This window comes from Culex pipiens, chromosome 3 (assembly GCF_016801865.2).
Source record: "Culex pipiens pallens isolate TS chromosome 3, TS_CPP_V2, whole genome shotgun sequence".
NCBI classification, from domain to species: Eukaryota; Metazoa; Arthropoda; class Insecta; order Diptera; family Culicidae; genus Culex; species Culex pipiens.
The window spans coordinates 81,062,597-81,076,968 of NC_068939.1; the positions used below are offsets into that span (position 1 = coordinate 81,062,597).

A 14,372-nucleotide genomic window follows, 5' to 3' on the forward strand; every position below is an offset into this window, starting at 1 on the left:
CAATCATATGACTCCTGTCACCACGCAGCATACACTAGGAAGAGAGAGACAAAAACGAGAGAAAGAGAAAGAGATCGTTGTCTCGTTCGGGCGGCTGCTTGAGTGGTGCTCATTTTTCGTTCGTTTTGTCTTCGTGCTTACGTTCATCGACCGTCGCCAAGCAATGACGGTCATGATAGGCGTTGTGTGTCAGCGATCAAATATCGTTTTGGGAAATGATCGCTGACAGAAAGTTCTATCGAATATCGAGCAGTCCCGTTCAGTGATAGATCCCTTTTCAAGCATTGGTTATGAGCCATAAAATCACAAATTTAAACTTCATTTTAGGACCCAATTATGCCGGTTTCGTCATTTTCCTGTTTTTGAGCATGGCGCGTCGAAAAACTCAGTTTTAAATTTTCAAAAAATCATATCTTGGAAACGTCACCAATTTTTTGAAAAGTAATGTGAAATTTTCCGAAGAATCCGATAAAAATATTTTCAGGCATAGGCTCTTTGGTCTAGACACGGTCAAAACGCCATTTTATGTTTTCATACGACTTTTTCAAATGTAAAGCTAGATTTTTTAAACTACTTTTTATTTTTCTCAAAAAGCCAAACTTATCACCTTTCTTTTGCGTCTAAGACAGCTAAAATCGGATGAAATGGTGCGATGATATGATTTTTTGAAAAAAGTGGTTTTTGCGAAAAATGACGAAAATTGCCATTATTTTTAACCACTCTAGCACGATGTAAGTCACCCTAATGGTCAAACAAAAAAATACGGGTCTAATTATTTTGGCCAAGGAACCCCCAGACAAATTTTGAGCCCGATCGGAGAACTTTTTTTTCGGTTTAGACTCTTTTCAAATGGAATTGCTGCATACCAAAAATTTTGAAATTGTCTGCTCTACAACTTTGTAGAATATTGTTACACTCTAAAACATAACCCTGAAAATTTAGAAAAAACACGAAATTTTAGAATGAAAAACTTCGTTCGTTATGAAAACAATGAACCTTCTGGGTTAATGTAGATTCGAAAAGTACATTAAATTTTCCTTAAAATGACATGTTCCAAAAAAAATTACAGTTGAGTCACGGAAAATGGCAGAGTGTTTTTAGTGTTTTTTTTTCAATGAAATACATTTTGTTTTCGTTATTTTGAATATGCCATCAAATCGGGCGTCCAATTATATACAAAAATCCCTTTTTCACCAAATTTCTATCTCATCACCGTTTCAGGCTGCAAATTATTGAAAAACACTTCTTTTTTCGCCTGTTCAAAAATGGAAGGGGTCGTACCGCCCTTCCGTCACGAGATATCAAAAAACGGACCTCGGATTCGTGATCAGGAAAAAGTTACCCCTTAGGACAAAGTTTCACGCAAATTGAAGAGGGATCGGGGCAACTGCTGTGTTAGTTGGCGGAGAATGACCCAAATACATTTTACATAAATTAAACTGGAATATTTTTTTCATTTGTTTTAGTGGACGAGGCCGTCATATTTTATGCCAGTCCGATTTTCAAAGTCAAACAATTATTCAAGCCTGAAATTTTCTGAACGCTTCAAAAAAAAGGAGTTTTATATTAAATAAAGACTAACATTCCAAAAGGCCCCTGAAATCAATATTACATCCTTTTGAGTTGCTAGTCTTGAATTTAAAAATGTGATCATAACATTTCACGCATAATTCATTTTTTGACTTTGAAAATTGGACTAATAGTTTCTGAAATATTGGCATTTTAAAATCGAGTGCTGCTTGAGTGAAACCTTAAAAACTTCATTTTATTGTTACTTTATATTAAAATAGATTTATCTCAGGAACGAAAAGATTTTTTGTTAATATTATTCAAATTTCAAATTCAAATTCGGTTTTATTGGTGAATAATCAGATACAATAAGTTCTTTTGAGGTACAAAACAGAGTTTTGGAGTTCCTTTCAGCTGTGTGTTACATCATAATCCATTTTGGAACAGTTATTGCTTGTAAATAAAGGTGTTGCCAAGAGTAAGAAAATTAAGAAAAAAACTTACTAAACTTGCTAGGAAAAGGGGATAGAAATAGAGAAAGCTTAAAACTAGATAACAGTTTTTTATCCTTTATAGATGTGCTTAATCATTAATTCCCCGAGGGCTAGAAATTGCTCCGCCTTGTTACGGCAGCTCCGAAACCGCGTCGTCATCTCCCCCGCGAGAGCAAAGAACTCCGGCAGAGTGAAGAGATCTTCCCCGGTGACTCCTTGCTGGGTCGCATCCCCGCTACCGGCAGCGACCACGCTTGCAAACGACCGTCCCCATCCAGGAGGGAACGCTTTGTTGTCCGCTGGAACCGTAAGCTGGCCAGCTGCAGGAACGGCTGCGCTCGTACTTCGCTGAGGAGGATGGGACGCTGCTGCTTTCTTCTTCCTCTTTTCCAGCTCCTCGAGGTAGGACTTGCGGGCGACGCATCCGCGGTAATTACCGGTATGGTTACCGCCGCAGTTCGCGCACTTTACGCGCGGCTTGGTTTGTTCTGCGTTTTCCCCCAAGTCCGCCTTTCGTGGTAGTGCGCACACCTCCGAGAGGTATGACTCACCGCACTTCACGCAGCGGGGCGGGAGGTTGCAGTTCCGCGAGCCGTGGCCGAATTTCTGGCAACGGTGGCATTGCGCTGCGTCCGTTGGACGCCTTAGTCCGCCGCAGGTCTTGAATTTTGACGGTGCCGCGGTTGAAGTACAACAGGTATAGTGTGTGTGTACCTGTGACTGTTGTCTTCCGCGAGAGGACTTTTATGTCTCGCGGCGTTATTCCGACACCCGAGAGGTGCTCCTTGAGGACGGAGATCGGGCGGTCTTGATACCCCTGCAAGACGACCTTAACAGCTGTCTTCTGCACGGGGTCGAATGTGTAGAACTTGAAGCTTTCACGCTTCAATTTCTCCACAACCAGGTCGAAGTTCTTTTGGTCAAACGTGAACACTTGCACTGACGATTTACCTATTTTGAGGCAGTACACGAGGCCTTCCAGCTGCTCGTCAACATCGTCCGCCAACGTGTCCAAAACGAAAATTGGTGGTGGTCGTCGTTCCTTTGGAGTAATTACTTTTTTTGGCGAAATCACTTTCTTCCGTGCACAACCATGGTCGTCGTCGTCGTCGGTAGTGCTACCGTCGGTGTTGTTGTAGCTGCTTTCCTCGTCACTCAGTCTCGCGAACTTGTTACTGGTGGGAATGTTGGCGGATGTTGATGCGCCATCGGTCGACAGATTGCCGGAAGTAGCTGAACGGAGCCTTATAGGGCTGCGGCCCTGGACACGGTAATTAGGGTGTAATAACTTGGGGTCGAATCCTTTGGCGCACACACTCCCCGGCGCGATGGCGGTCGACGCGGCGTTGGTTTGTTTACCTTTTTGCACACGGCCGGTAGACGAACTTCGCGGGGTTTTCGAGGCCGTACTCGAACTGCCACGGCCACGGACGGCCCTTGGCATGCTGTTGGAGCAAACTCGCGGCTAATCACGGTAAATTACGGCGAAAAATTTCGAAAAACGATGGAGCACTGAGCACTTGACTGCTGCTTGCACTCGTGCGTACACGGAGGTCCTGTTAATATTATTGAGACAATTTTTTAGGAAATTTTGTCAGCTTTTCGAAAATAAATCATTTTCAGAAATGAGCACAAAATATCGAAAAATTCACAAAATTGGCCATAAAGTGGCAATGCTAAGTACTTTCCGTTTGCAAATTTGATTTTACATAAAAATAATTAAAAAAATAGATTTTTTTCCTGCATCAAAATTATTTATTTTCTTTCAAAATTTCTTCCCAAGATACAGATTTTTGGAAAATCAAGTTAGTCCCGTTAGCAGACTTACCTTTTGACGGGTGCGACAACGGTTTGCTATGATACCGGTTTTTCTATGCGCACCATTTTTCGTCACGAAAAAAACCCGACACAGCTCGGTAGCTTGATCGGTGCACCGAACCCAAAGTTTGGTGTGGCGGCGGTGTGGATCGGGTACACAAAACTGACATGGTTTCTGCGCCTACCACACGGGAGAAGTTTAGAACTCTTGATGCCTAGCAAGCCAGCTGGCTTAATGGTGTGGTTGTCAAAGGCACTGCATTAGTATTTTAAAGGTTCTTGGTTCGAATCTCGACAGTTATTATTTTATTTTTTTGAATGTTTTTTATTTGTTCAGAATAATTCTTTAGGAATAGAATTTCGTAGTGTCATGAAATATAAACTCTAACTTCTAGTGCATATAATCCTGAAATAGGCATTTTCATTTACCTGCCTGCATAATACAGAACGTTTTCTCTATTCCACTACACTCAAAAAAATGAGTTCGCGTAAACGTGAACAGAGTTCATGCCACCGGGAACCAGGAAGAAAACTGTTCAACTTGTATAGTGCATTGCACCATGAAAGTGAACAGTTTTCTTCCTGGTTCCCGTTGGCATGAACTCTGTTCACGTTTACGCGAACTCATTTTTTTTAGTGTACAAAAATCCATTCAATTTTTTAACCCTTTGACTAGAGCGTCGCAGGTTCGAAGAAGTTTTTTTTTATGTATATATAATCACTAATTTTGATAATAAAAATTGAAAAAAAAACCTCAAAAATATTTTAGTCAGGATTGAACCAGGAACCTCGTGATTTTAAGACGGAGATAACAACCGCCAGGCCACCCCGAAGATGTGAATGATGGCTGACAAACCTCAATCAAAACAATGTCGCCTCCGGTTTACTTGGATCAACCATTCTGTTGAGTTGCATCTTGGTATACAGTTGGGTGCACCGGTGGTGTACCAAGGTGCTTTCGGTACAGTTGCTATGGTGTGACAATAAACAGCTCGGTTTGGGTTCTAGAGTGACACGAAAACCGCACCACGGCGCACCAAATCTTGGTGTCCAGTGAAGCCTGCCCGTTAGTCTAACATTTTTGGTGAAAGGAAGTGTATCGAAGTGTCGTGTTGCCAAAAACGGGAAAGCACTGTACGTGAAGCAAAAATCAGCCAATATTTACATTTGGATACATTTTTTAAAGTTAAAAATAAAATCACAGAAAATCCGATAAAAAACACTGAAAGATCGTAAATATTTTTTTATTTCCTTATTTTCCCTATGACAAGACTCCTAAAAGTATCCAATTGTGGCACTTTAATCGGCCCACATAACAAAAGATCAAAGTAAATTAAGTAGCCTGCTGCATTGACAGTAATGAGTTTCCCAATTACCATTCATGAGTGGCCAATTGAAGTAAGAGAGCAATAATAGCACGGCACTATAATTTATAGCTGAAATGCATTCAACCAATTAGTGTCAACAACAGAACTATAAGTGCAAATTATATTTTGCTGTGTTCACAGTTTTTATTTCCCCTCCCATTCACAGTAAGGTTATCATTATGAAAGGCTTGAATCAATTGCTCGCACTTTTTCAAAACTAGAAACGCACCCAACCCACTTCAAAACTGTATCGGAATAAATTTAATATTTATAGACCGCTTAAGTATGGGCCGTGTGGCAGTACGTTCCTGAATAAATAATTAGCGCTGGTGGAATATTTTCCAGACACCCCTGCACCATTGACTGCGCTTCCGGTGAAAGGCAATTTTCCGCGCCTTTTTCCTCCCTCATTGCGGTATAATGGGTGGCGTGCTGGAAAAAAGTGCTATTGTGACGATATAATTAATTCGATTTGATTTGAAAACAATTTCATTTAGTCCTGTTTGTGCTGGAGCGTGCCGTTTATGAAATATTAATTGAATAAATGCATTCTTTGATAGTGACAAAATTTAATGAGTGTGATTTATTGTTAATTAGATTGTTAAAGTATATTTAAATTGATTAATCAAAGATTTTGACTTTATTGGTGAAGTCATGTTATCTGAAGATTAATAGACTCGTAACCAATTCCGCTCTAGAAACAATGCTAACACATTAGTTTTCTCTCAACTCAAACATAACCCGGATACCCAAATGCCAAAGTTTTGACCATATTTAAACCCCTATGGATTGGTCTCTGTCCTGCAACTTGTTCCTTAACTGATAAGGGCTCAGGCCAGTGTGTTCTCTCTAAATAAATTAAGGACACACTAACACACACACACACCCGTGCGAACAAGTGTGTTTGCTTACGGATTTTAACCCCTTTCTGGAAAGTCGGCGGGAAAAGGTGGCAGGAAGTGTGAAAAACAGCAGCTTTTCCCCGGGTTGTAGATATCTGTCGCCGGTCACCATCAGGCGGGTTGGCCGGATCATCAAATAGTTATTTAACAAACGCGTTGCCTTAGTTGCGCTTAGTTTTGTACCCACCCGGATGAGGATTAAATTGGGAATGTAGGGGTTCTCTGCGATACTTTCGAAATATGTCTCAAAGATCATTTTGATTTTTTTTAAACGTTCAATCAACAGAATTTTCATTTTTTTCTTTTTGGGTGTTTATGAACACTTCTGACTCAATGCGTTTTCAAAATTATTAAGAAAAATCATTGCTTTCGATTTTTTTGTGGTCATTTTCAAAAATCTTACAAAATTTTCTGAAAAAAATTGTCTCAGAAACATTAAAGATGTTCTTTTCGTTCCTGCGATACATCTACCTTAATATAAAGAAACAATTAAATGAAGTTTTAAAGATGTCACTCAAGCAGCACTCGATTTTAAAATGCCAATATTTCAGAAACTAACAGTCCAGTTTTTAAAGTCAACAAATGAATTTTGCGTGAAGTTTTCTGATCAATTCTTTAAATTCAAAACAAGCAACTCAAACGGATGTAATGCGGAATTTTTGGCCTTTTACTAATGGTAGTCTTGATTTTAAAAACCTAATAATTAATATTTTTTGAAAACGTTCATAAAATTTCAGGCGTGTTTGATTTTTGAATTTAAAAATCGTATTATTAACAATTTTATTGCCCACACATCGCTACGGCTCAAAATATGACGGTTTGATATGTTTTGATCCACTGAAACATTTAAAAAATAAATCAGTTTAATTTATGTTTTATTAGAAATGATTCGTTCTTATGAATTGCATTTTCAAATCAAAGATTTGGAAAAACCTTCAACTGAGATCAATTCATAAGTATATGCAGGGAGGATACATACATCTAAGTTTAGATTTAGCTAGCTTGTTGAAGCACTTTTGAGAAAGTAAACAGTTTATATAAAAATTTTGAAAATAAAGAAAATACGAATTTTGAAAATTCATTTTTTGGTTTCAAAAAGTTATTGAAAAATGAATTTTTTAACAAGCCAAATCGAAGAAATACAATTTTGGAGAATGGCTCAAATGAATCTAAGCAATAAGCTTCAAGTTTTTTTTAAAGATTCAATGTTGTTCCAGATTTGTTGAAAATTTTGACCTTAAAAATGCATCAACTGCAATGCATGAAAAATCAAAACCCTTTTTTTATCAAATCATAATATGATTTTGCAACATCTTAAACTCTAGAACAAATGATGCCTTTTTAGATAATTTAAAACAAAAAAATACTCAATAAAAAAAATTGGGAATTCAAACCATAGCAACAAAGTTTAAATCAAAAATCAGCATTTTTACCTCCTACCATTTTCGAAGAATTTTTGTTTGCATATTTAGCATGTTTTTGTGGCTTGTTTGAAAATATTTGCACAGAATTTTTGTGAAACTCCGAAGAAAAAAATTGTCAATGCTTAGAAATTTTAAATACTGGTGATTGCAATAAAAACAACACTGCTGTAAAATGCATTTTAAACACCTTTTTCATTCAAATGTTGTAACAAATGCCTCGCAATTTCATTTTTTATATTTTTTTTTTTGCTATTTAACCCCCCCTCAACTTTTGTCATAGTCGAGGGACATAAACTTCGAAAAATTATTGCAACGGGCTAACTATTCAATAGTGCGTCCATCCCGGGAATTCCCGGGACAAAAATCCCGGGATTTTTCCAAAACCGGGAATTCCCGAATCCCGGGAATTTTCATAATTTGTCCCGGGAATTCCAGAAATTGAAAAAAAAAACAAATTTGGGTCTGAAAATTCAAATTTTGTTGTAGAAATAGATGAACAGTAAAATACATAGTAATCGATACGAACTTTAAAGCATTAAAATTTGTATTCGGAATATATCAGCTTTAATTTGACTGATAAGGGAAAATTGATTAAAATTTAGTCATAGATCTGCAAAATGCCTGGCGCTTTAAATATTTTCTATTTAATTTTACGTATTTTTGAAGACTATTTATCATATTTATATTTATGATATTAAAATTGAAAATTATCATCTTAAATTACTTTTCATCAAACTCCGGATTTTGGGGCAAGTGACGAAATAAGACAGCTATTTAAGAAAAAAAAAATTGCATCGTGTTTTGAATAACTTCGGTTAAAACAGGAACAAAAAAAATTTTAGTACTCCGATTTCCAAATGTATTGCTCTGAAATCTCCTGTACCTTTTCAGCCTGTATTCCTGATTTTCCCTAGTTGGCGGTAGTAACTTAAAGAGAATTATTAAAATATGTTTTATATAAAATAAAACATTCAAAAGTTATCTAAAATTTTGCATTGACTGTTTTTTTTAAATATGAAGGACAATAGCTTATAGGACCTTTTTTTTAAAAAAAAACTCTTGTTTTGTTGTCGCTTCTCGTTTTTGTAGATATTTTCAAAGAAATTTGTCTAGCTTTTCTAGTTATGGCATATATTAAAATATATAGAAGAAATTTATTTATAAAACACTTATTTAATTTGAATGACATTGAAAATTTAAATTTGAACTTTTTTTAAATAAAAAAAAACAATTTTAATTTCTTTTAAGTTATTTAAAAACTGTCGTCCTTGTTTAGATTGAAGTGTAGATTGTCACCAATTATTATTATTGAGCTTGAAAACATATCAAATATTATGAAAACATACATTTTATGTTTGCTTCAAAAAATTCCCGGATCCCGGGAATTCCCGGGATTTCAAAAATATTTTTCCCGTTTTCCGGGAAATTCAAAACCCGGGAAAATTGGACGCCCTACTATTCAGTTTAAATTTGTTTTTACTTTGAAGCCTGACTTAAAAAATAATATTGGGAGGTTTAAATTTTGGTGATTGAATAACAAGCATTCAAGCACAAATTTAAGAGAAAAGATGCAATTCACATAAAAAGGTGAGTTTGGACAAATTTTTAAAGAAAATACTCAATTTTTTTCTGACACACAGTTTTTAGATGCAATATTAAAATCAAACCAAAAAATTTTTCATCACGGTTTCAAATGTAAAATCGAATAGTACTTTAAACACATTTTAATAAAGTGCACCGTTTTCATGATTTGACGTTATATTTAATATTTGGCCCATTGAAATGTTAGTCTTGATCTCAAAATTTTCAAAATGTTTTTTCGAATAGATGTGAAAATTTCACAAATCTTTCATTTTTTAACATATTGGCATTTGGGTGAGACTTAAAAACTTCAATATTCCTGCTTTTTTTTCTTTTATCCGCTGTATCTCTCAGTATTCAGAGGTACAATTTTGTATGTTTCATTGACAATTTTTTGAAATTTTCTGAACTCTTAAAAAAAATTGAAATGCTCACTAATCGACACTTTTAAAAAATAACTTCAAATTTTTAGTTAAAATCAAAACTTTAGTGACCATATCTCGAAACCGTTGTACTTCATCAAATTGTCTGTAATAGTAGTTTATGCAACAAGTTGCAAAAGAGGATTTTTTCAGCACGAGTCGTACATTTATCCAACGAGGTTCACCGAGTTGGATAAATACGAAGAGTGCTGAAAAAATCAAGTTTTGCAACGAGTTCCATACAACATTTTTTGCAATTCCGAAAAACACCCATTGAGTGAAATTTTAAGTCAAATATATATATATATATATATATATATATATATATATATATATATATATATATATATATATATAATATATATATATATATATATATATATATATATATATATATATATATATATATATATATATATATATATATATATATATATATATATATATATATATATATATATATAAGTTATGTACGGGGTTCCCGGGAAGCGGGCCATGTTGGCTGCTTCCCGGCCCGTGGGGAGGTTCGGACGATTAACTTCAGCACTGCACTGGTTGAAGGATGAAACTTGACTGACTGATTTATTATTTCAGAAAGAATGCTTCGTATGACAAGTCTGCAAGTGTTGGTGCAATACGGCTAGAGGAGCCAGGCCGTAACTACCCCATCGTTAGACTCGAATCGTCTCGATTCGACTTTAAAAAACTGTTTTAGTTTTTTTTTTTTCTCTGAGTTCCACTGATGTGCTCGAGTTGCTGCGGAGTTCGTCCAAGGGCGGATGCCTGACGTATCGAGGACATCACATTCCCAATGACTGTTCCAGGCTAGACGGAGTCCTGACGTGTCGAGGGCCTCACAAATCTAGTTGTCTGGAGCCCCGGGATGGCAACAGGAAGGATTCCTGACGTATCAAGGATATCACATTCCTAGCATTTGGTTGATGCGGCTCAGGCTCATAAGAATTATGAGAATTTTCTGGTTTGATTTAAACGATTTCTTGCTAACTTGTCCTACCAAACTTAATTCTAACAGCGATATTCGGTGTACAGTTTCTTAGTAGCATCCATCAGAATTTTTGCAGGCTAAGGCTTTTGGAAGGGACAAAAGCACTTGGGTTGAGGTTGAGCTATGTCTGCTCTCTCCTCAATCACGCATAAAACCCTTTTTTTTTTTTGTTCTTTTCGTTAACGCCACAATGATTACGAATTTTACAATTACAACTCATTCTTCATATCCATTACTACCTCTCCAACGCTGGTTAGGTTCATTGGGGAGAAATTAGCCTGGTTGTTTTGCACGTCTGCTGCTTTCCCTAGACGTGGTTACCAAGCGGGTGTTGAGTGAATATGGTGGAAGTCTAAAAGTAAAAAGCGTTAGAAATATCAAATAAAAGAAAAAATGAAGATGCTATTGATTTTTTTTTTTTCGATGCTGTTTGCCTGCCAGTCCTCGGTTTCGGCTCGTGATTAATATTCGATGTTTATAGTGAAAGTAAAAGACAGATAACAGTAGAGATAGACAACTTACAACAAGTACACAAAATGTTACACAGAAAATGCCAATACAACGACTCCTCCATCGTCAAACAAAGGTGCATTTTCTCTTTCAGCGTTATGGTAGTCATGATGCTGTTTTTGTGTATTTGATACTTATTGTAAAAGTAAAAGGCGGATGAAAGTAAAGTAAATAGCTTACATTTAGTAAATAAAATGTTTAACAAAAATGCCAATGAAAATCTTCAAATTGGGGCTCCAATTGAGCAACACGACCATATGATAATATTGTGCGAATCGACCTCGGATAATTTGATGAAAACAGAATTAATTTCAGGAAAAAAAATACATCATGCTTTGTAACAATTGCCCGTCCATTTTTTTTTTCTTTTTTTTTTGGGTTAGGGAATTTTAAAAGTAATGTGAAAACACAATGGTGAAAAATTGTTAAGCTAGTTCGTAATTTCAAATTACAAATTTCCAAGTTTGTAATACTGAATTACAAACATGAAAAAAAAAATATATTTATATTGCATGTAATCTAAGATTACGTAATCCTCGATTACAATTCACTTGTACCCTTTGTATTTCCATGTAATAATGGACTACAATAAAATTACACAACGTCTCAATTTTTAAAGTTTTTAAAATTTAATTTTTAATTTTTAATTTTTAATTTTTAATTTTTAATTTTTAATTTTTAATTTTTAATTTTTAATTTTTAATTTTTAATTTTTAATTTTTAATTTTTAATTTTTAATTTTTAATTTTTAATTTTTAATTTTTAATTTTTAATTTTTAATTTTTAATTTTTAATTTTTAATTTTTAATTTTTAATTTTTAATTTTTAATTTTTAATTTTTAATTTTTAATTTTTAATTTTTAATTTTTAATTTTTAATTTTTAATTTTTAATTTTTAATTTTTAATTTTTAATTTTTAATTTTTAATTTTTAATTTTTAATTTTTAATTTTTAATTTTTAATTTTTAATTTTTAATTTTTAATTTTTAATTTTTAATTTTTAATTTTTAATTTTTAATTTTTAATTTTTAATTTTTAATTTTTAATTTTTAATTTTTAATTTTTAATTTTTAATTTTTAATTTTTAATTTTTAATTTTTAATTTTTAATTTTAATTTTTAATTTTTAATTTTTAATTTTTAATTTTTAATTTTTAATTTTTAATTTTTAATTTTTAATTTTTAATTTTTAATTTTTAATTTTTAATTTTTAATTTTTAATTTTTAATTTTTAATTTTTAATTTTTAATTTTTAATTTTTAATTTTTAATTTTTAATTTTTAATTTTTAATTTTTAATTTTTAATTTTTAATTTTTAATTTTTAATTTTTAATTTTTAATTTTTAATTTTTAATTTTTAATTTTTAATTTTTAATTTTTAATTTTTAATTTTTAATTTTTAATTTTTAATTTTTAATTTTTAATTTTTAATTTTTAATTTTTAATTTTTAATTTTTAATTTTTAATTTTTAATTTTTAATTTTTAATTTTTAATTTTTAATTTTTAATTTTTAATTTTTAATTTTTAATTTTTAATTTTTAATTTTTAATTTTTAATTTTTAATTTTTAATTTTTAATATTTAATTTTTATTTTTAATTTTAAATTTTAATTATTAATTTTAAATTTTTAATTTTTAATTTTTAATTTTTAATTTTTAATTTTTAATTTTTAATTTTTAATTTTTAATTTTTAATTTTTAATTTTTAATTTTTAATTTTTAATTTTTAATTTTTAATTTTTAATTTTTAATTTTTAATTTTTAATTTTTAATTTTTAATTTTTAATTTTTAATTTTTAATTTTTAATTTTTAATTTTTAATTTTTAATTTTTAATTTTTAATTTTTAATTTTTAATTTTTAATTTTTAATTTTTAATTTTTAATTTTTAATTTTTAATTTTTAATTTTTAATTTTTAATTTTTAATTTTTAATTTTTAATTTTTAATTTTTAATTTTTAATTTTTAATTTTTAATTTTTAATTTTTAATTTTTAATTTTTTAATTTTTAATTTTTAATTTTTAATTTTTAATTTTTAATTTTTAATTTTTAATTTTTAATTTTTAATTTTTAATTTTTAATTTTTAATTTTTAATTTTTAATTTTTAATTTTTAATTTTTAATTTTTAATTTTTAATTTTTAATTTTTAATTTTTAATTTTTAATTTTTAATTTTTAATTTTTAATTTTTAATTTTTAATTTTTAATTTTTAATTTTTAATTTTTAATTTTTAATTTTTAATTTTTAATTTTTAATTTTTAATTTTTAATTTTTAATTTTTAATTTTTAATTTTTAATTTTTAATTTTTAATTTTTAATTTTTAATTTTTAATTTTTAATTTTTAATTTTTAATTTTTAATTTTTAATTTTTAATTTTTAATTTTTAATTTTTAATTTTTAATTTTTAATTTTTAATTTTTAATTTTTAATTTTTAATTTTTAATTTTTAATTTTTAATTTTTAATTTTTAATTTTTAATTTTTAATTTTTATAGAACTCTTTTGGTTTTGGATATTTCGTTGCAATCGCGTCAGCGCGACGACCATGTCAAAGCATTTTCTGCTGACCATCGTATCGTTCAAATATCGTCTTCTTTCCTACGCGGTGACGACCGTTTCAAAGCATTTTCTGCTGACCATCGTATCATCCACATATCGTCTTCGTTCATACGCGGGGGGTTTTTTTTTCTTCACTTAAATTTACGGCAAAATCTAATTTTGCCCTATACTAAAACCTTATAGCCTGTGTCGACTACGATTTCGCAATATCGGCACAGGAAATTGCTGGTTAACCAGACTTTTTGTCCTAAATTTATTGCAAAATCTAATTTTGCCCTATGCTAAACACTTATAGCCTGTGTCGACTACGATTTCGCAATATCGACACAGGAAATTGCTGGTGAACCAGACTTTTTGCCCTACATTTATTGTACTAAAACTTAATAATTACTTACCTTAAGTCTCGGTAATCCACCGAGACGACCGACTGCGCCAGTTATGTACGGGGTTCCCGGGAAGCGGGCCATGTTGGCTGCTTCCCGGCCCGTGGGGAGGTTCGGACGATTAACTTCAGCACTGCACTGGTTGAAGGATGAAACTTGACTGACTGATTTATTATTTCAGAAAGAATGCTTCGTATGACAAGTCTGCAAGTGTTGGTGCAATACGGCTAGAGGAGCCAGGCCGTAACTTATATATATATTTTTATATATATATATTTATATATATATTTTTATATATATTTTTATATATATATATATATATATATATATATATATATATATATATATATATATATATATATATATATATATATATATATATTATATATATATATAT

The 14,372-nt window shown here is 31.3% G+C and overlaps 1 long non-coding RNA gene across 1 annotated transcript; it reads right to left on the minus strand.

The window, feature by feature from the left end:
• Window positions 1-10,256: 10,256 nt before the first annotated feature.
• LOC120414209 (uncharacterized) lies at window positions 10,257-14,161 on the minus strand. The gene is made up of 2 exons (XR_005605056.2): window positions 13,988-14,161; window positions 10,257-10,875 (listed from the first exon to the last, which is right to left on the minus strand). It is a non-coding gene; the product is annotated as an uncharacterized LOC120414209 (long non-coding RNA).
• Between the last annotated feature and the right edge of the window lie 211 nt (window positions 14,162-14,372).